At 44.5% G+C, this 22,934-nt stretch overlaps 1 pseudogene; it reads left to right on the top strand.

Moving 5' to 3' along the window:
- The first annotated feature begins 678 nt into the window (after window positions 1–678).
- Window positions 679–3,399, top strand: LOC117981191 (large ribosomal subunit protein uL29-like; annotated as a pseudogene).
- The last annotated feature ends 19,535 nt before the right edge of the window (window positions 3,400–22,934 follow it).

Raw genomic sequence — 22,934 nt, 5'->3', positions numbered from 1 at the left:
TATGGCATGGAGAAGGTCTAAGTAACCATTATTATTTATTCTAAATTAGGATGCATTTTACAAAACAGTCCTGTGGATCAAGGCTCTTTAAAATAGTATGCAAAGATTCCATTATATTTCCTGGAGAAGGAGCGCAAACATGTAGAATGATTCTGTCACTTTGGACCATTCTGTTTCAATGTGCTAAATGCCAACTAAAAATAGAAAAAGTAGACTTCAGAGCAAAGAAAATTACCAAAGATAAAGAGAGACATTATATAATAATGTAATAAAAGGGCCAATTCACCTAGAAAACATAATAATAATTCTATTATGAAAACATAATAATCCTAAATCCTGTTATTATGCACTTAATAACAGAGCTTCAAAATACATGAACTAAAAACTGACAGAATTAACAGGAAAAATAGGCAAATTCACAATTGTAGTTGGAGGCTTCAACATTCCTCTCAATGACTGAGCAAACAAGTAGACAGAAAATAAGCAAAGACCAAGAAGGCACAAATAACATCATGAATCAATTGGACATATTTGACATTTATAGAACACTCTACCCAAGAGCCACAGAATACCCACTGTTTTGAAATGCATATGAAATGGTCTTCTGACCTGTATCTTGGGTCATAAAGCAAACACTAACAATTTTAAAATAATTAAAATCATGCAAAATATGTTCTCTAGTCAAAATGGAATTTAACTAGAAATCAGTAATATAGAATAACTGAAAAACCACCAAGCATTTTAAAGTTATGCAACACACTTCTAAATAATCCATGAGTCAAAGAAGGAGTGTCAAGGGACATTAGAAAACAGTTTGAAATGAACAAAAATGAAAATATAACAAATCAAAATGTGTGGGATGCAACTAAAGCTGTGCTTTAAAAAATGTATAGCATTAAATAAATGCATGCCTATAATCCCAGCACTTTGGGAGGCCAAGGTGGGCAGATCACTTGAGGTCAAGAATTTGAGACCAGCCTGGCCAACATGGCAAAACCCCATCTCTACTAAAAATACAAAAATTGGCTGGGCGTGGTGGCACACACCTGTAATCCCAGCTACCTGGGAGGCTGAGGCAGGAGAATTGCCTGAACCCAGGAGGTGGATGTTGCAGTGAGCCAAGATTGCACCACTGCACTCCAGCCAAGACTCAGTCTCAAAAAAAAAAGAAAATAATCAAATTATTCCACCTAAAGACACTAGACAAAGAAGAGTAAAATAAACCCAATGCAAGAAGAATAGAGAAAATAACAAAAATAACAACACAGATCAATAAAATTTAAATCAGAAGAATAAAGAAAATCGATTAATTCAAAAGTTGGTTTTTAAAAAAAAAAAATCAGTAAAAATGATAAGCCTCTAGCAAGACCAACAAAGAAAAAAACAGAGGAAACACAAATTACTAATATCAAGAATAAAAAAGGGACACCATAGATGCTGCAAACATTAAAAGCATAATAAAGGAATGTAACGAATGACTCAATACACATAAATTCCACAACTTAGATGAAATAGAATAATTCCTCAAACCAAAAATAATGAAGTTCATCTAAGATGAAACAGATACCCTGAATAGCCCTATATTTATTAAAGAAATTGAATCAGCAGTTGAAAAGCTTTTTATAGAAGAAGTCTCCAGATCTGTATGGATTCACTGGTAAATTCTACCTAACATTTAAGGAAAAAAATAAGGCCAATTGCAGAGACTCATGCCTGTAATACCAACACTGGGAGGCCGAAGCAAGAAGATTGCTTGAGCCCAGGAGTTCAAGACCAGCCTAGGCAACAAAGCAAGAGATCCCATCTCTACAAAAAATTTAAAAATTAGCTGGGCATGGTAGCATACATCTGTGGGCTTAGGTCTTCAGGAGGCTAAGGTGGGAGGATCACTAGCCCAGGAGGTGGAGGGCTCCATTTTGCCACTGCACTCCAGCCTGGGTGACAGCATGAGACTCTGTCTAAAAAGTAAATAAAGAAAATAAAATTTAAGGCCAGGCGCTGTGGCTCACACCTGTAATCCCAGCACTTTGGGAGGCCGAGGCGGGTGGATCACGAGGTCAGGAGATAGAGACCATCCTGGCTAACACGGTGAAACCCTGTCTCTACTAAAAATACAAAAAATTAACCGGGCGTGGTGGCTGGCGCCTGTAGTCCCAGCTGTCGGGAGGCTGAGGCAGGAGAAAGTCGTGAACCCGGGAGGCAGAGCTTGCAGTGAGCCAAGATCGCGCCACTGCACTCCAGCCTGAGTGACAGAGCGAGACTCCCTCTCAAAAAAAAAAAAAGAAAGAAAAGAAAATTTAAAAATATATACAAATTCTACATAATCTTTGTCAGAAACTAGAAGAGGAGGAATACTTCTCAACCTACTTTATGATTTTGCTAACAAAATCATACAAAGACAGTGAGACAATTATAAAACAGTATTGTAACCAACATAGATGCAAAAAATCCTCAATAAAATGTTAGCAAATCAAATCCAGGAATATATAAAAAGAATAATACATCATGACCAAGCAGTTTGTCCCAGTAATACAAGGCTGACTTAATAGTCCACAGTTTAAAACATGTAATCCACCATATTAATAGTCTAGCTCTTTCCCTCAGAGCAGGCGGCGGCGGTGGCCCATGCAGCAATGGCCAAGATCAAGGCTCGAGACCTTCACGAGAAGGAGGAGCTGCTGAAACAGTTGGATGACCTGAAGGTGGAGCTGTCCCAGCTGCGCGTCGCCAAAGTGACAGGCGGCGCGGCCTCCAAGATCTCTAAGATTTGAGTCGTCCGCAAATTGGACGTGTTCTCACGGTTATTAACCAGACTCAGAAAGAGAAACTCAGGAAATTCTACAAGGGCAAGAAGTACAAGCCCCTGGACCTGTGGCCTAAGAAGACACGCGCCATGTGCTGCCGGTTCAACAAGCACAAGGAGAACCTGAAGACCAAGAAGCGGCAGCGGAAGGAGAGGCTGTGCCTGCTGCGGCAGTACGCAGTCAAAGCCCGAGTGGCGCGTTGTCAGTAAAGCACAGCTGGCTGAGAAAAAAAAAGTCTAAAGAAGAAAAAACATAGGAACATAATAATTGATGCAGAAAAAGCATTTGGCAAAATTCAACATACATTTATGGTAAAAACCCTCAGCAAACTGGAAAAGTAGGGAACTTTCTCAAACTGATAAAGGGCATCTTAAAAAACCTACAGGTAATAACATATTACATATTACTTATATGTGACTATACAAGTGACATGATATCACTTAATAGTGAAAGACTGAATGTTCTCCCTCTAAGACTAGAAACAAGGCAATAATGTCTACTCCTACCTCACCTATTCCAAGTCACATTGAAGTCCCAGCCAGTGCAATATCATGAGAAAAAGGAATAAAAGTTATATAGATTGAGGGAAAAGATATAAAAGAGCCCCTATTCTCAGATTATGTGATTGTGTAGAAAATCTCAAGGAATTTGTATTAAAAAACAAATTTCAAGACATAATTTAATTTGGCAAGGTTACAAAGTTAATCGACAAAATCAATAATATTTCTACATATTAGTAATAAACATTTGGAAATGAAAAATTTAAATAACATTTATAATAGTTTTTAAAATGAAATACATATACATGTATACATGATATAAATGATATTTAATGGCATAAATCTAACAAAATAAGTACAGTATCTGTATCCTACATACAATATACCATTGAGGACAGAAATCAAAGAAAACCTAGATAAATGAAGACATATGCCGTGCCAGTCAATTACAAGATTCAATACGGGCCAGGCACAGTGGCTCATGCCTGTAATCCCAGCACTATGGGAGGCCAAGGCAGGCAGATCACGAGGTCAGGGGTTTGCGACCAGCCTGGCCAACATGGTGAAACCCCGTCTCTACTAAAAATGCAAAAAAAATTAGCCAGGTGTGGTGGCACACGCCTGTAGTCCCGGCTACTCGGGAGGCTGAGGCAGGAGAATGGCTTGAACCTGGGAGGGAGAGGTTGCAGTGAGCCTAGACTGCGCCACTGCACTCCAACCTGGGCAAGAGAGCAAGACTCTGTCTCAAAAAAAAAAAAGATTCAACATAATAAAGATGTTATTTTTTGCAGGCCGGGCGCGGTGGCCCACGCCTGTAATCCCAGCACTTTGGGAGGCCGAGATGGGCAGATCACGAGGTCAGGGGATCGAGACCATCCTGGCTAACATGGTGAAACCCCATCTCTACTAAAAATACAAAAAATTAGCTGGCAGTGGTGGCGGGTGCCTGTAGTCCCAGCTACTCCGGAGGCTGAGGCAGGAGAATGGTGTGAACCCAGGAGGTGGAGCTTGCAGTCAGCCGAGATCGCACCACTGCCCTCCAGCCTGGGCAACAGAGCAAGACTCTTGTCTCAAAAAAAAAAAAAAAAAGATGTTATTTTTTCCAAAGACAGTTATAAATTTAAAGCATTTCATTTCCGGGTGGGCACAGTGGCTCACGCCTGTAATCCCAGCACTTTGGGAGGCCAAGGCGGGCAGATCGCCTGAGGTCAATCAGGAGTTCGAGACCAGCCTGGCCAACACGGCGAACTCCGTCTCTACTAAAAATACAAAAATTGGCCAGGCACAGTGGTTCACGCCTGTAACCCCAACACTTTGGGAGACCAAGGTGGGTGGATCACCTGAGGTCAGGAGTTCGAGACCAGCCTGACCAACATGGAGAAACCCTGTCTCTAGTAAAAATACAAAATCAGCCGGGCGTGGTGGCACATGCCTGTAATCCCAGCTACTAGGAAGGCTGAGGCAGGAGAATCGCTTGAACCTGGGAGGCAGAGGTTGCAGTGAGCTGAGATCATGCCATTGCACTCCAGCCTGGGCAACAAGAGCAAAATCCCATCCCAATAATAATAATAATAATACAAAAATTAGGCGGGCATGGTAGCATGTGCCTGTAATCCCAGCTACTTGGGAGGTTGAGGCAGGAGAATTGCTTGAACCTGGGAGGCGGAGGTTGCAGTGAGCTGAGATCATACCACTGCACTCCAGCCTGGGCAACAGAGACAGACTCTGTCTCAAAAATAATAATAATATTAATAAAATAAATAAATAAATAATAAGATTTAATGCATTTCCAATCAAAATGCCAGAAATACTTTTTAAAATAATAGACAAGCTGATTCTAGAATTTAAATTGAAAGGGAAAGGAACTAGAAGAACCAAATAAGTTATGAAAAAAAAGTTAGAGGAAACACATTATCCGACTTAAGACTTACTATAAGCGACAGTAATCAAGACAGTGTGGTATTAGAAAGAAATAGACAATAGATCAATGAAACAGAACAGACAGTCCCTGAATAGTACCACCCAAAAATATGGCCAATTGACTTTTGACAAAGGTGCAAATGAAGGAAGGATAGTCCTTTCAACAACTAGTGTTAGAATAATTGGACATCCTTATGCCAAAAACAAACAAAAACCCCCCAAAAAACTGCAAACTAAACCTCACATCTTATTTTAAAACGTACCTCAAAATACACAAAATATAAAACATGAAAGTACAAATTCTTTTTCTTTTTTTTTTGAGACGGAGTCTCGGTCTGGCGCCAAGACTAGAGTGCAGTGGCGCGATCTTGGCTCACTGCAACCTGCACCTCCCAGGTTCAAGCAATTCTCTGCCTCAGCCTCCCAAGTAGCTGGGATTACAGGTGCCCGCCACCACGCCCGGCTAATTTTTTGTATTTTTAGTAGAGGCAGGGTTTCACCATCTTGGCCAGGCTAGTCTTGAACTCCTGACCTCGTGTTCCACCCACCTCAGCCTCCCAAAGTGCTGGGATTACAGGCATGAGCCACCGCACCCGGCCAAAAGTACAAAACTTTTAGAGGAAAATGTAGAAGAAAACCACTGTGACCTGGGTTTAGGGCAAAGAATTCTTAGACACGACACCAAAAGGACACTCATAAAATAAAAAATTGACATAAAATTAAAAAAAATTGGACTTATCAAATTTTAAAACATTTGCTCTGAAAAAGACACTATTAAGAAAATGAGATGGATTGGACAGATGTTAGTCAATGGATTAAAAAAATAAATAGAACAAAATGAAAAGACAACCTACAGGTTAGGAGAGAAAATATTTGCAAATCACAAATATCCAACAATGAATATATGAAGAACCGTGGCCCAGTCATAGTGGTTCACACTTGTAATCCCACCACTTTGGAAGGCCAAGGTGGAAAGATCACTTGAGGCCAGGAGTTCAAGATCAACCTGGACGACATGGCAAGACCCCGTCTCTACAAAAAAAAATTTTTTTTAGGTTGCCAGGCATGGTGATGCACATCTGTAGTCCCAGCTACTTGGGAGGCTGAGTTGGAAGAATCGCATGAGCCCAGGAGTTTAAGGCTGCAGTGAGCTATGATTGCACCACTGCACTCCAGCCTGAGTGACAGAGTGAAACCCTGTCCCTAAAAATTAAAAAAAAAAAAAATTAAAATGTATATCTTAAAGGACTTGAACAGACACATCACCAAAAAGGATATACTAGGGGCAAATAAACATAGGAAAAGGTTTTTAACATCATTAGCCATTAGTGATATATAGATTAAAACCATAATGAGATACCACTATATACCTACTAGAATGGCTAAAATATTTTGTTAATTATTTTTAACTGATAATATCAAATGCTGGTGAGGATGTGGATCAACTGGAACTTTCATACATTGCTGGGAGGAATTCAAATAGTTTGGCAGTTTCTAATAAAGCTAAATATACACTAACCATAGGCCCTGCAACCTAACACCTAGGTATTTACTAGAGATGAAAACTTAAGTCCACATAAAAATCTGTACATGTTTATAGCAGCTCTTTTCATAATCGTCAAAAACTAGAAAAAACCCAAGTGTGCTTCAATAGGTAAATGGAGAAACAAACTATGGTACAATCGTCAGTGGAATACTACTCAGCAATCAAAAGAGATGAACCACTGATACACACAACTTGGATAAATCTCAAATTCATTATGCTGACTGCAAGAAACCCCTGGCCTCAGTTTCCTCCTCTATAAAAATGTGGGCCTGAAGAAGGTCTCTTCCTGGCCGGGTGCAGTAGCCCACGCCTGTAATCCCAGCACTTTAGGAGGCCAAGGCGGGTGGATCACTTGAGCTCAGGAGTTTGAGACCAGCCTGGCCAACGTGGTGAAACCCCGTCTCTACTAAAAATACAAAAATTAGCTGGGCATGGTGGCACACGCCTGTAGTCCCAGCTACTAGTGGGGCTGAGGCAGGAGGATCGCTTGAACCCAGGAGGTGGAGGTTGCAGTGAGCCAAGATCATGCCACTGCTCTCCAGCCTGGGCGACAGAGTGAGACTCTGTCTCAAAGACAAAAAAAAAAAAAAAAAAAAAAAGAAAGTCCCTTCCAGTTCCATGTCCACAGATTTATGATCCAAATCAGCTATACTCTGAGAAGGGAGCTGGAAGTTCAGTCTGGAACCTTCTGGGACTCCCAAAACTGTAGAAAGCTCTCAAATGTCTACTCAAAGTCAGGCCCAGTTTGTGGTCCAGGTACAGTCTGAATACATGGTACGGGGCAGGATGGGGCCAGCGTGGGTAGGGAGAGTGAATCCAGGGCTACTCTCTATTGTTGGAGTCTTCTAAAGCTCTCATATAACTGAGTATAACTCATTTAAGGCTAGGGCTTTGCAAACAATGGACTGACACCCTCTAAGGAGTAAAAAATTCAGCTGGTTACAACCAGCATGCTTTGTAATGAAATGGAATTAAATGGAATAGAGGAGAAACCATCAGAGTGTATAGGTAAGTGTAAATATTATTTCAGCAAGCTTTTGTCTGGGGAGGAGGTTGTCATGTGAAACATTTGAAAACATTGAAACATTTGAAAATTCGTGAATATGTGGAGGGAGCGGGGTAGGAAAGAGGTGTCTTTCCAGGCCGGAAATAGCCTTGGGAGATGTTGAGAAACAGACCTGAATTAGAAGTGATCCCATGGCCCGAATCCCCAACCTGACCCTTTGCAAATGATCTGAGAATCCTTAAAAAAGGTAGGAGAAGAAGGGCTCTCATTCCCAGAAAACAGCCCTGGCCTCTTCCCTGAGTGCCCTGGGCACTGGCCCATGCAATAGCTTGGGTTTTCTCTCTCTCTCTCTCTCTCTCTCTCTCTCTGTGTGTGTGTGTGTCGTTTTTTTTTTTTGTTTATTTGTTTGTTTGTTTTGAGACAGAATCTCACTCTGTCGCCCAGGCTGGAGTGCAGTGGTGCGATCTTGGCTCACTGCAACCTCTGCCTCCCTGGTTCAAGTGATTCTCCTGTCTCAGTTTCCCAAGTAGCTGGGATTACAGGCATGCACCACCATGCCCAGCTAATTTTTTGTATTTTTAGTAGAGATGGGGTTTCACCATGTTGGCCAGGCTGGTTTCGAACTCCTGACCTCAGATGATCCACCCACCTCGGCCTCCCAAAGTGCTGGGATTACAGGCATGAGCCACTGTTCCTGGTCCTGTGTTTTTTTTTGTTTGTTTTTTTTTTTACTGAACAACTCACCTCACCATCTTGGCGCCAGCCACTGTGCTTTGCATAGCCTTGATATTTCCAAGATTCAAAATGTTTCAAACAGGATTTTAGTGACACAATTTGCAATTCTCACTCCAAATAGATTTTATGTATACATCGCCTGCAGGGGAGGTAATCCCTGCTGATAAAGTCTGCACTTCAAAGCTTCCTGCCTTATCTTCAGGTAAGGGAATTGTTAGAAGGATGTGTGTTAGTAATTACTCAGTCTTTGGGGTAGGCAGGAAGTTTGTGGTATTGCTATCAGCTTTACATTCCTATTCAGGAGCTAGGTAAGTATTCTTCCTCAAGGAAGACCCTGAGGTTTAGGAGGTTAATTTTCACACACAGCCAATAAATGGTGAAAGGGGATTTGAACTCTGGTTTGCCTGGTTTCAAAGTCTAAACCTTTTCCCCTACAGTTTATTACTGAGTGAGCAACCCCACTTCCTATGAAGCTGGATCTACTTCATTTTGAGCTGTTTTTTAAAAAATGTTCCTACCGTTCTCCCAGCTGAGGAGTTCAAATTATTCTACAGTGCAATAGCATAAACTAGTGTTTCACATGCTATGGAATTCTCAATGAACTGGGTTCATCGGTGAGTGTTGTATTTAGTGGGAATTGAAAATCATATAGGATGACTGTTCATTTGATCAGCTTCTTTGAAGAGACAGTAGGAGAAATAATTGCACGGAGACCAAGCATAGAGAATGTTGCTTGACACGAATACTAGAATTCTAAAGCTAGATTTCCAATATGTGTTAGATCAAAATAGTTTATATAAGAAAATATTTCCAGCCCAGGCACGGTGGCTCACGCCTGTAATCCCAGCACTTTGGGAGGCCGAGGCGGGCAGATCACTGGAGGTCGGGAGTTCGAGACCAGCCTGGCCAACATGGTGAAACCCTGTCTCTACTAAAAGTACAAAAATTAGCCGGGTGTGGTGGCAGTCGCCGGTAATCCCAGTTCCTCAGAAGGCTGAGGCAGGAGAATAGCTTGGCCAGGAGGTAGAAGTTGCAGTGAGCCGAGATCTTGCCACTGCACTCCAGCCTGGGCGACAAGAGCGAGACTCCGTCTCAAAAAAAAAAAAAGAAAATATTTCCAAAATTATAACCAAAATCATTAGTAGAGTATGATTAAAACACAATTCCTTTTAATAGAGCTTTTTCATGGCCACACCAACTGCAGAAAATTAAGTCAAGTTATATCAACCCTTTATATATTTATGAGTGCTTATAACATACTGGAGGCTGGGTGTGGTGGCTCACACCTGTAATCCCAGCACTTTGGGAGGCCAAGGTGGACAGATCACCTGAGGTCAGGAGTTCGAGACCAGCCTGGCCAAAATGGTGAAACCCTGTCTCTACTAAAAATACAAACATTAGCCAGGCGTGGTGGCGGGCGCTTATAATTCCAACTACTCAGGAGGATGAGGTAGGAGAGTCACTTGAAACCGGAAGGCGGAGGTTGCAGTGAGCCAAGATCGTGCCACTACGCTCCAACCTAGGCAAAAGAGCAAAATTCTGTCTCAAAAAAAAAAAAAAAAAAAAAAGCACACTGGAAATAAAATGTCCTTTGAAGATCTAACTCTTTGAAAGCCATTATGCACTCTTACATGAGTGTCATTTTACTTTGGCTAATTTTTGGCTTCTGAGATCATACATTTTCCTATTTTCCTCTGAGATAAGCCAGACTGAAGAAGCTTAATTTTTCATCTTTCAGAAAATCGACATATATACATTGACCTACTGTGCTAAGTAACTGATAAAATTTTGGAAATTAAGTATCCTCACTCCATCCACACAGCATTTTCAGGCCTCTGTGCCATTCACTATGACTGACTCATATTTCATGACTTAGTGTGATGGGAAGGGAGACATCCTGAAGAATGAAATGGGATTGAAGGCAGAGTGCTTATTTCAGACACCCCTTCTCCCAAGGATGTATTGCTTTGTCCTGAAATTGGAATAATTGAAGGAAGAAAGGAATATGGCACAGAACTTGTTCTAGGCCATGTACGTTAGCCAATACCCAAGGCAACTTCCTTTAACCAACGTGATTGTCCATTAACAGGCAGCACTCCACAAAGCATTCAAACATGACCTATGTCAAGGTAATTTCTTGGGCACAATTTGTCTAAGAATTACATTGTGGGAAAAGGGCCAAACTAACTCTTTATGTCATTGGGACTTAACTTCACAGGTAAGGAGAAAAATTAAGGGGTCCACAGCTGATCGTTGAAGATAGAAATCCATCTCAAAATCATCATTGGTGTAAAAGTACCATTCCACCACTAGACAAACCTATATCACACATCCAAAAATACACTATGTTAAAGTAGCGTTCAGTTAAATTCACAACAATCACTTCTTTACCAAAGTCTCAACTACCCATCAGCTGAAACTGCCTCTGGAAAGGCTACTAATAAACTTTAAAAAGTTTTATAAAGCTGGGCATGGTGGCAAGCGCCTGTAGTCCCCCACACTCAGGAGGTTGAGGCAGGAGAATCACTTGAGCCCAGGAGGTTGAGGCTGTAGTGAGCTATGATCATGCCACTGCATTCTAGCCTGGGTAACAGAGCTGGTCAAAAAAAAAAAAAAGAAGTTTTATGAAACTCATCTAATCAGGTGGAGACTCCAATTGGAAGAGTGTTCCTCAGTAGAATTTTGGAGAGAGAGGTTGTGGAAATAGAATCTGAATCTCAGTTAACTGTAGGAAGGTTATATGAAATGTAGTTTTAGAAATTAAAAGTCTGAGTTGTGGGTGACACATGCTTTCGCATGAATAGTCCGGGAAACCAGCCCAAGCCACAAACAAAACCAGAACTTCCCTCGGTGGCTTGCCAGATCGGTGTAAACCTCCCATTTCATCCTTTTCAACCAAAGAGAGGCCATCCTGTAACATACAAGCATGGAGTATTCCATTAAATGTCCATCCTCACATAGTCACGTGAAGTCATCTACACTTCTGCATTCCCCTTTATGTATACCCACATGCCTGTATCCAAGCCTGATTGGGAAAGTACAGTGAAATTAGTTGAGGACCCCTTGTCACATCTTTCTAAAATGTGACATAAGATGAAATAAGGGTAAAATTTTTACCAGATCAAAATAATAATTCTAATTAACGAATTTATTTAAAAAGTATCAGATCTGGGATAGAGTTTCCAGTATAGGAGTATGATCAGTGACTTTCCCGTAGGTCACCTCCAAGTGATTTGGACCTTGTATACTTAACAACATGAGCTCAAATCCAAGTGTGGGTCTCCATGACCCAAGCGATGATTCCTGTTTCCAATAGTTGGCTTTACAGCTTGAGTGATTTACCAAGATTTGTGGTTATATTCAACTCTCCCTTTCTTTTTTCTCTTCTCTCTTTATCTCCTTTGATCTAATGCAGACCTCTCAACTAATACAAGCCTCTGCCTATGGCATCAGGGAGAAGACAACCTTATCAAGATAGCTCTGTTAGTTCAAGAATTACTACGTATGCATTGAATTAAATCTATTTCTTCAAAAAATAAAATGACCTTTTTTCTCCGCAGGAAGTAGAATTATTGGCTCTTTTGCAAGGGATATCATGATAGCAGCAGACCTATTCAGGAAGGGCTAAGAACACTTTCCTGGAATTTTAAAAATTCTCTTTGGAAGTGCCGGACTATTTTTGTACATATTTCTTCCACAGTCACCACTATCCCCAAAGATTATCTCTGATCTTAATCCTAATTCCCAAAGGCACCTGGCCAGTTCTGGCCATCTAGATAAGAAACTGGCAGGGCTCTCTAAACGTTTTTTCCCCTAAGGCACACTTAAGTCAACATGCAAGTTTATCTTCTGGAGTCTGCAACCTGAGCTTGCAACTTCTCCTTTGCACTTCCTTCCTGGTAGTTTAGAGGGGTAACATCTAGGTGAAAGTATGCCCGATTGCCCTTTTCGTTTTTTTTTGTTTGTGTTTTTTGTTTTGTTTTTTTTTTTTGAGACAAGAGTCTTGCTCTGTCGCCCAGGCTGGAGTGCAGTGGCGTGATGTGGGCTCACTGCAAGCTCCATCTCCCGGGTTCACGCCATTCTCCTGCCTCAGCCTCTGGAGTAGCTGGGACTACAGGCGCCCGCCACCACGCCCGGCTAATTTTTTGTATTTTTAGTAGAGACGGGGTTTCACCATGTTAGCCAGGATGGTCTCGATCCCCTGACCTCGTGATCTGCCCACCTCGGCCTCCCAAAGTGCTGGGATTACAGGCGTGAGCCACCGCGCCCAGCTCCCTGTTTTTCTCAATATTTGCATTTCACTAACTTCGGTTGCTGACCCCAGTGATGTACAACTGAAATGTCCACTTCCACTGAAGTTCCTAGACTGGCCATTAAGAAATGCAGCTTTGGGGCCACCATTTTGGGAGGCCGAGGTGGGAGGATCACCTGAGCCCAGGAATTTAAGACTAGCCTGGGAAACACAGAAAGACCCCATTGCTACCAAAAAAAAAAAAAAAAAAAAAAGAAGAAGAAAAAGAAGAAGAAAGATAGAAAGAAAGAAAAAAGAAAAAAATAATAACTGGATATGGTGGCATGCACCTGTAGTCCCAGCTACTGGGGAGGCTGAGGTGGGAGGCTGAGGTAGGAGGATCACCTGAGCTCAGGATGCCAAGGCTGCAGTGAGCCTTGATCACGACACTGCACTCCAACCTGGGGGACAGAGTGAGACCCAGTCTCAAAAAAAATGCAGCTTTGGCCTTTGGATCTGGACACATTATTGCAGCCCAAGTGAAATACAAAAGACACATAGGGCACCCAGCCTCTCCTCGCCATCAAAATAAGATGAATAGAAGTTGCGTATTTCCTGTGTAACATCCTGTGTCTTCTCTAAATCCACTGTAGGCACAGAAGGTCCATTTTACTCACAGAAAACTGAAAGACCAATAAAGTGAAGTAGATTGGCTAAACAATTGTGTTTTTTGTTTGTTTGTTTTTTTGAGACAAAGTTTTTCACTCTTGTTGCCCAGGCTGGAGTGCAATGGCATGATCTCAGTTCACTGCAACCTCCACTTCCCAGGTTCAAGCGATTCTCCTGCCTCAGCCTCCCAAGTAGCTGGGATTACAGGCGTGTGCCACCACGCCCAGCCAATTTGTGTATTTTTAGTAGAGACAGGGTTTCGCCATGTTGGGCAGGCTGGTCTCGAATTCCTGACCTCAGGTGATCCACTCGCCTCGGCCTCCCAAAGTGCTGGGATTACAGGTGTAAGCCACCGTGCATGGCCTACTAAACAATCTTGAATGTTGCTCCTGGCTCTAAAATGTCAGAGTGCCTCCAGTTACACAGTGTCTCTAAACTACTAAAACTTGGGTTAGTCAATAAATAATCTGAGTGGACCATGTGTATTTAAAGAAAATAAGGAGACCCAGATCCTTTCCCTATGAATCTCAATCTCATGTCAATTACAATGCATTGCATTACTGAGTACCCACCAGGTGCTAGGACATGCATCTCCTTTCCCTTCCTCAGCAGTTCTCAATTTTCACCGTACATCAGGATCACCTGGGGGAGCTTGGAAAAAGACTGATGTTCAGACTGCCCATGCCAAGACTTCAATTGATTTAGGGCAGAGTCTGTTGTAAAAATTAGCCCAAGTGATTCTAATACGGAGCCAACATTGAGCCTTCCATAGCTAAGTCCGTCACCACCACCATGTTCTGTGGCAAATTCCAACAGGCAGAATTTACATAAGTGGCCTCTATTTCCTTTCATACCAGAGAAGGTGAGACTGGGAATTAAGTCATACTCTCAGTCCAGGGGGTAAATGGAAGTTAGGATTAGGGGTAAAGAGTAAGAAAAAGAACAAAGAAGACAGAAGGGAATTAAAATGCTTTGTGCTTGTTATCTCATTTAATCATAACCACCACCCCTCAGATAAGCAAACCAAAGCTCAAGGGATTCAGCAGTTCTCCAGATCACTCAGCCAGTAAGCAACAAAACAAGAATTTAAACCAGCCTCTTACCCCAAAACCTAGGTTCTACTCATGCTACCCTCCTCATCCTGCAAGTCTAACTTCAAGCTCCGGTACCATAAGCAACACCTCCTGTCTTCATTATCAACCAGATGTGAATCTGGGTGCCAGCGGTCACATCCCCCAAGTCCTGTCTCCTTGTGCAATCAATATTCAAAAATGTCTCCTGCTCACATTTGGCCTTCTTAGTCTTAAATACTGTATTAGTTAGGATTAGGTTCTACTCCATGGAACAGAAAATACAAAATGAGTGGTTCAATTAAGGTAGTTCTTTCTCATGTAAAGGAAGCCCAAAGGTAGGCGAGTCCAGGGGATTCCGCAGCATCAGGGACCTGTGCTGCTTTCATTTTGTCATTCTGCTTGCTCAATCATGGCTTCCTCCAGGTGCAGGGTAGCTTCTTCAGTTTCATCCAATCTGACTGGTGGTGGTGGCTTATGCTATAATCCCAGCACTTTGGGAGGCCAAAGCAGGAGGATCACTTGAGGCCAGGAGTTGGAGACCAGCCTGGGCAACATAGTGAGGCCTTGTCTTTACTAAAAATTTTAAAAATTAGCCAGGCTTGGTGATGCACACTTGTAGTCCCAGCTACTCAGGAGGCTGAGACAACAGGATTGCTTGAGCCCAGGAGATTGAGGCTGCAGTGAGTTATGATTGCACCACTGTATTCTAGCCTGGGCTACAGAGTAAAACCCAGTCTCAAGAAAAAACAAGACAAAAACAACCATTAAAAAAAAAAAAAAAAAAAAGATGCTTCTGTAAGCCACACACACTCACCAGTTCCACTTACATTCCAGTGGCCATAACTTAGCCACATGGCCACAGTTAGCCAGCTGGGGAACAAGGCCTTTATTACAGGCGGCCATTTGCCCAGGCAAAAAAGGGGGCTCTTTTACTAAAGAAGAGAGGGACAGGACAGGAACAGTTAAGTCTCAGTCATGGTTTGCTGCCTGGCACTCCAGTGTTCCCCTCTAGGACTGCAGCCGTAACCTGGACACCATCAGCCTCGCAAGTCCAGGAGCCTGATTTACTGACTCTCCTTGCACCAGCTTCTCTTGCCAGTCCCACAGCTTTTCCCTTCACGTCAGACTTCCGGGTAATGTACCATCAGCTTCTGTGCCTTTTGCTACTGGGCTCCACGGCTCCACCTTCCTAATTGAGAAACCCGGTACCGAAAACTTATGGAATCAGGACTGAGTCCCTTTAGATGCTGTGCCTTGAACTACTGACCTCCTGACCTCCTGGCCCCTGCCATTGTTTTTTTTTTTTTTTTTTTTTTTTTTTGAGACAGGGTATCACTGTCGTCCAGGCTGGAATGCAGCCTTGACTTCCTAGATTCAAGCAATCCTCCCACCTCAGCTTCCTGAGTAGCTTTAACTACAGGCACACACTACCATGCTTGACTTATTTTTTTATTTTTATTTTCAGTAGAAATGAGGTCTCGCTATGTTGACCAGGCTGGTTTCGATCTCCTGAGCTTAAGGGATCCACCCACCTCAACCTCCTAAAGTGCTGGGATCACAGGCATGAGCCATCATTTCTGGCCCTGGTTTCCCATTTTTGAGTTAGCTTTTAGCTAAGTTGATTTTACTTTCTGGGCCAGGCAGGGCTAGAAGCCCTAACCCAGTATCTGACATATCGCCCCCACAGCATTATATTCATGCCATATGGCTTTCCATGACTCCAGCTGAAGCTGTAACTTCATGGGAAAGAAGTTGGGCAGCTAAGTCAGACTGCAACAGAAAGATTCAAGGGCATAGGGTAAGACAGCCTGGACTGGAGTCTTTGATTCCCTACTTACTAGCTGTGTGACCTTTCTGGGCTTTCCGCTTCATCTCTTTTTTTTTTTTTTTTTTTTTTGAGACGGAGTTTTGCGGTTGTTGCCCAGGCTGGAGTGCAATGGCACAATCTCGGCTCACCACAACCTCCGCCTCCCGGGTTCAAGTAATTCTTCTGCCTCAGCCTCCCGAGTAGCTGGGATTATAGGCATGCGCCACCATGCCTGGCTAATTTTGTATTTTTAATAGAGACGGGGTTTCTCCATGTTGGTCAGGCTGGTCCCAAACTCCCAACCTCAGGCGGTCCGCCCACCTCAGCCTCCCAAAGTGCTGGGATTACAGGCATGAGCCACTGCACCTGGCCTCCCCTTCATCTCTAAAATAGAAATAACAATTTTTATTTCACATAGCTGTGGTGAGAATCAATATGATCATGCATGCGGAAATACTCTAAACAGTGTAAAGCTGGCCAGGCACAGTGGCTTATGCTTGTAGTCCCAGCACTTTGGGAGGCTGAAGCGGGCGAATCACTTGAGCCTAGGAGTTCAAGACCAGCCTGGGCAACATGGCAAAACCTGGTCTCTACCAATATACATATATACATACTCTCTCTCTCTCTCTCTCTCTCTCTATATATATATATATATATGAACTAGTTGAGTGTGGTGGCGCATGCCTGTAGTCCCAGCTACTTAGGAGGCTGAGGCAGGAGGATTGCTTGAGCTCTGAAGGTGAAGGTTGCAGTGATTGGAGATCACATCACTATACTCCAGCCTGGGTTCTGGGTGACAGAGCAAGTCATTGTCTCAAAAAAAAAAAAAAAGTGTAAAGCCCACCATAGGAGACAAGGGTCTCCTACTTTCCCTTTTGTCTCTAGGCACCCTCCCCCAGAGTTTTTCAGGATCTCCCATCCTATCCCCTTTCTATTCTGTTTCCTCAGCCTCTTTCCTTGCAGCAGTTACTGTCTTGCCTTTCCTACACTCTTTTACAGGGCTTTGCAGGAAAAAATTAGAACTGTTGACATAGGAGGGTCTAGATGAAGAAATGGGTGCTCCATTGGATCAAAAGGATCACTCATGCTGATGATCAGAGCAAACAGGTGCTGTCCTAAGCTCTTCATAAATATAAAACCATATAAGCCTCAGAGCTGTTATATAAAAGGGGTGTGTGGGCAGCAGCCTCTAAGACAGTCCCCAGTGATCCCTGCCTCCTGGATTTGATGCCTTCTGTAATCCCCTTTCCTTTAGTGTGGGCTGGATCTAGTGACTCACTTCTAACAAATATAATATGGCACAGTGATGGAAAGTCACTTCCAAGATTAGATGACCAAAAGAGTGTAGCTTCTGTCTTGGGTGCTTTCTCCCCCCTCCACTCTCACTCTTGCTTACTCAGTCTGAGGAAAGACAGCTGCCACTTTATAAGCTACCCTATAGAGAGGCTCATATGGTAAGGAACAGAGAAACCTCTGGCCAACCACCAAGAAGGAACTGAGGCCTTCAGCCAAATAGCCCACCAGCAAGGAACTGAATCCTGCCAAACAACCACATGAGTGAGCCCGGAACATATCCTCACCCAGCTGAGTCTTTAGATAAGACCACAACCCCAGTGGAATAGCCTGGAGCCAGGGACACACAGCTAAGCTCACTAGATTCCTGACTCACAGAAACCGAGACATGGTTTAGTGATTTAAGCATCATTGCCTTCCTTGAGGCTAAATGCCCATCACCCAGAAGCTTGAAGAGTCCCAGCCTAGCAGCCGAGTTTCCTGATTGGTGGATTCAGAAAGTAATGTTTCAAAATTAGCTAAAGAGTAAACTTCCTAGGCCGGGCACAGTGGCTCATTCCTGTAATCTCAACACTTTGGGACACCAGGGTGGGAGGGTTCATTGAGCCCAGGAGCTTGAGACGAGCCTGGGTAACACAGCAAGACCCCATCTGTACCCCTCAACCAAAAAAAAAAATTATCCAGGCATGGTGGCACATGCCTGTGGCCCTTGCTACTCGAGAGACTGAGATGAGAGGATCACTTGAGCCTGGGAGTTTAAGGCTGCAGTGAGCCCTGATGGGGCCACTGCACTCCAGCCTGAGCAACAGAGCAAGACCCCATCTCAAAAAGAAAAAGAGAGAGAGAGAGAGAGAAATTCCAACCACTGAAAGAATATATAAACCAAAAATTGGCAATATTAGATGCATACAACTTGGGCCTCCTAGTCAAATTCTGCAACCCTTACCCTTTTGTTCTCTGCCAAATCACCAGGATTCAGGAGGGAACCTTCTCTCTACGCTCCTACATAGTATCTCTGTTAAGGAGCTACTTCTGCAGTATTTATCCACTGACTTCCTTGCCAGTTCAACAAGTTCTTCACAGCTTTTGTCAATGCCTTTACCTTTACCTCTATAGTTTCTCTACCCTGTACATACATACCCATCCTATTCTATTTTCTTTGAAGTTCTTTCTCTTTCATCTTTTGTTATAAAATATTATATTTGAGAATAACAGGGGAATATATACTGATATTCTGCTCTCAGTTAAAAAATACATACTGCACCATGACTGGCGCAGAGTAGGCCCTCAGATATTTGCTAAATAAAATTCTTTTTGACTGCATCCTGCAAGGTTTAGGGGAGACAGAGCATCTTATAAGGTGTTCAGTTCCCTAACTCTGGTGGGAAGCTGGACAAAAGAAGAAATGCTGTACATCATCTACATCAAGCCCCATCTCCTGTCTCTTACACAGTAGAAAAATGAAGCTGGGAGAATAATGTAATAAAAATTCTACAGTGATTTAGGGGCAGAACCCAGACTAGAAACCACATCTTCTGTCTTCTAATCCAATGCTGATCCCATGTAGGCACAAATTGCCAGATGCATGACATGTAAGGACTGGGAGGCAGGGGATGGCCACCCCTCCTCAAAAGGGGGCCTTTGGTTCAGACCCCAGATGCTCCATGTCTGCCCTCCAGCCAACTACTCCGAGGGTTTGACCTCCACACCTCATTGGGGCTGACTTCTATGTGGATTTTCTGTTTGACATGTGGAAGAGTTAGACCTGTCCTGGCATCGCAGGACACCCTGAAGAGGGAGCCTAGACCTTGCCTCCTCTTCTACCCCGGGGCTCCTTGCAGGCTGTGCTCCCACCTCCCTCCAGGCTCCAGCGAGCCAGGCTGCTCCAGCGCAGGTCTCTGCACCGCGCGGCTTCCAAGCGCCTTGATGAGACGTGTTTAATCTTCCACCCGGAGTATTTAACCTCCGCATCCTTGTTAACAAACAGCCATTATTAACGAGATGGTAGACCACATGGGGTGGGTTTGTACAGACAATGAGAGCTCCCTAGGCCTTTCTGCGAGCAAATTCATAATCCTCAGCGACTCAGCCGGCCCGAACCCTCTTACACAGAAAACTGAGTCGAACCCGGTGGTCTGGGCCCTTCCCCACGACCCCCGGGGCTGGAGGCTCCGTCCTCTGCAAACAGCTGCATCTCTCCCTTTCTTCCCTGCCTCCCACTCTCTTTCGCTCTCCCAAGGGGTGGCCACAGTGTGTTATAAATTTTACCTTTCCAGTGTGCAGGAGAGGCGAGAGGAGGCTCTGTCCCAGCTCCGGGCCTGCCTGTCCCCGAGGACACCAATTAAAGGCACTAATTGGACAGCAATACATCAAAGTCGCTCCCGGGAGTGAGTCCTCAGAGCGCCAGGAATCCGTTAGTTGGGCTTTTGTTTCAAACACAGAAATACAGAGGAAAACACACACACACACACACACACACACACACACACACACACACACACACACACACACACACACACCTCTACGCGGGCAAGAGTAGGGCTCGTGCTGTGCCGCGTGGGCTCCTCTGTCTCCGCGCTCGCTGGGAGCCTCTCCCTCTCCTCTCTTTTTCCGGCTCGGCACATCAAACGATCGTTCCCGCTTCTCTGTTCTGAGTTCACCTCACTTACTTCTCCAAAGAGTGCCGCCTAGAAGGCCCACTCTTCTGGGACACGCACGCTAACAGAGCCCGCGTAGACGCGGCACGCGGTTTTACCCAAGAGCGCCAGTTTCGGGAGAAACAAAACCACCTCCCCGCGCACTTCGTTCTGGTCTTTCCCTAAACAGGTTGAGGGAGGGCAAGTAGACACCTGGGGAGGCACCTGTAGCCTGGACTCAACTGCACGGGGTCCTCACGAGGCTCCCGGACGCCTGCGGGAGGAGGGCGACGGAGGGGAACTGGCCTCACCCAGGAGGGGTTATTTCAGGATACAGAAAGGGACACTTCGATGGGGGAAGGAAAGGATTCTTCTCTGAGGGAAGTAGACGCTGCTCACAGGCCCAAGGGCCCCCAGAGGAGCCAGCCATGGAAAGGGCTCCGGCCCAGAGGGACGTGAAGCGACCCGGGCGCGCTTCCCGTCCCCAAATGGCAAGCGGCGGGGGTCGGGGAAGCTGTGGAAACGAGATTCTTTCCCCGCCATCGGCTTAGAAGGAAGGCCAAGCCTCCAGAGTCCAGAAGCTACCAGCAACCTGTGCTGCGCTCGCAACGAGGCCTTCCGACTTCAGCTACAAAGGCCTCAGCGCCCTGTGGGTCAGACCCAGGCCCGGGGGCACGAGCCCCGTACGGGGAGGGACGGAGACCCGGGCACAAACTGGGACGTCCTGCAGTCAGCGTCCGGGGGCTCGCTGTTCCTCGGCTTGCCCAGCCCGGGCCACACGCGGCCGCTGCCTGCGCGAGGGAGGCGGGAACCTGAAGCCGGCGAGAGCGAGGCCCGGCCCGAGTCGCCACCGCAGCCACAGCCACGGCGCAGGCTGGCGCGCCGGGGACCCTCGGCCTCACCTGGGTCTTGGGGGGGTCAGAAGCGCCCCTAATCCTACAGGGCCACGCCCGCTCCTTTCCCTCGGGGAGCCAGATTGGAATGGCTGCTTTTGATCCCATTTGTTACCAACCCCGTCATTTGTTTTCCATTTTACAAACGCTTCCCTTTAAGTAATTGTCCCTGTTAACAGCGTATACCTTTCAGCAGCGCTCACTGCGCTATAAATAATCTCGATGAAGATGCAAGGATATGACTTTCACAAGATTGGACAATTGATTCAATCTGTGACCCGCGATGGCGAATAATATTGGAAGGCTATTTAAACAGATGAAGGCCTAAATTGCCTTGCTTGTATCTGAATTAATTTCTCATTCATCATCATTATGAAGTGATTGGTCTATTCAAGCTCTTCAGCCTGCTGGAACGGAGCGGGATTTAAATGAGATTGTAACACAATTTAAATGCTTGCCGACTTTAACGAGGCCAATTGAGCAGCTGCAATAAATACAAATATTTTTCTAAACAGCCGTGTTTTAAATTATTACTTAATGCTTTCATGTTTTTTTAAGTGGCAGTCTTTCTCTCCCTCCTGCTCCTGCTCAGAATATCACATACTTATTTGCTGAAAAGGTGATTTTGGAAACAACTTTGTGTTTCTGTTTGCTTTGTAGACAGTAGGATATGTTTTGTGATTGGGTTTTGTTTTGTTTTGTTTTGTCTTTTTCTCAGAGTCAACATTTCCAGGGTCCCTCAAGCTGGCACAAATGGTGAGCTGAGCCTTAGTTTCACCCTAAAGCAGTCTTCTGTGCTGCCCCCACAGAGCTTGGGAGGAGCTGAGTGATGGAAGAAATTTGTCGTTTGGATCTAGTCACTTATCCAGACGCAGTTTAGCTGGGTTTTGCAAACGAATCCGTGTTATTGCACTTACAAATGACACCCTGAAGAGTGGCATTGTTTCTGATTTGTACTGATGACCGTCATCATCTTGAACAAATCAGAATTCCAACATATCCCAAAGGTATCCCTTAGAAAGCTCAATCTGCTAGCAGTTTGGCTTCCTGCAAATCAAAAGGAGTAGGTGGAGGCTGACTGAGGATTTCTTTATCAGGGAAGGGGCACAGAAAGAGAACTTTGCCATAACAAATGGTGGCAGGATGATGGAGGAGGCGGTTGATAATTAGAGAAATGCCAATTTTGTGGCCTCAACCTCCTTTCTCTCCTATCTGTACCCCCACTCCTACTCTTTCCTCTACCATTCTTGGGTGATGATGTATGGGGAGGATGCTAAGATCCCTACTTTGAGAATGCCACCCGTCTGGACACCTTTGGCGGCAACTGTCCACCGCGACACTCACACTTATTCTCCGGCGGACATATGGTGGCTGGTGTTTCCGCAGTTGGGGAATAATGGAAGCAACCAAGCGGGAGAAGCCTGAGGAACAAAAGAATCTTTTAAACTTTAGTGAAAGGGCCGGGGTTGGGGATGTGGGGGGACACTCGACTTACTGTGAGGACCTGAGCCCCATTTCAGGGTGACTGTCTAAGGCCATGTCACCCCCGAAAGGCCTAGGGCAAGGAGATGCATTCTGAATCTCTTCTCCCTCAATTCCTGGTCGAGGGAGAGGGACTTCCTGTCTGGAGAGTGCGGGTGCAGGGTTTGAAACTAGGAAGGTGGAGTCGACATAATCACTAAAGAAACTGTTCGTGGGGCATGCCACATTGGGAGACAGGATCAAACTGTAGGACAGAAAAAAAAAAATACGGACAAGGATGCAGAAACCAAGTAGTGATTTGCTATGTAACTGGGCAATTTAATGCCATAGTTAGGGAGC

The sequence above is a fragment of the Pan paniscus genome, chromosome 6 (genome assembly GCF_029289425.2).
Source record: "Pan paniscus chromosome 6, NHGRI_mPanPan1-v2.0_pri, whole genome shotgun sequence".
NCBI lineage: Eukaryota > Metazoa > Chordata > Mammalia > Primates > Hominidae > Pan > Pan paniscus.
Note: the sequence above shows the minus strand (reverse complement) of the source record. Positions and strands in the feature narration are given on the sequence as shown.